Below are 466 nucleotides of genomic sequence, written 5' to 3' on the forward strand. Positions count from 1 at the left end.
GAAGGTTCCATGCAACTCCTCTTTGTTTCTTGTGTCAATACACTTAGCCATCATATATGCATGTGGTGTACATGTGCGGCTGTGCTGTTGTCGCAAAAATCAATAAAAAGGAAGATAAACAAATAGGTTAAACTGTCATTCTCAGACCCTGACTTTTGATGCTTCAAGGCTCTGCAATATTTTTCAAAACGAAATTTGCAAATGATGGTTGCTCTTTTCATGTGTCATCTGCGCCTTCTAGGCAAATATAATAAAGTCGTCCTCTCTGTCACGTCTTACATAAATATGAAATTATTTTAAAACCAAGAAAGATTTTTTGATTGTCCAAAAATGTATAACCCTCATTAACTCTAAGGCATTGAGTTTAGAGATCCATTTACATTGATATTATGGCGCTCCCGTCAATAAGTACTGTACAATTTACAGTGTAGTCCAAGATATGGACAAACACACACAAACGCGCGCG

The 466-nt window shown here is 36.9% G+C and overlaps 1 protein-coding gene across 2 annotated transcripts in view; it reads left to right on the plus strand.

Annotated features, from left to right (window-relative positions):
* The window catches only part of LOC119585603 (ras-related and estrogen-regulated growth inhibitor-like protein), a gene marked incomplete at its 3' end in the record, with an annotated part of 44,808 nt that overhangs the window by 16,985 nt on the left and 27,357 nt on the right, over positions 1 to 466 (plus strand).

Source organism: Penaeus monodon, chromosome 20 (genome assembly GCF_015228065.2).
Source record: "Penaeus monodon isolate SGIC_2016 chromosome 20, NSTDA_Pmon_1, whole genome shotgun sequence".
In the NCBI taxonomy this organism is placed as follows: Eukaryota; Metazoa; Arthropoda; class Malacostraca; order Decapoda; family Penaeidae; genus Penaeus; species Penaeus monodon.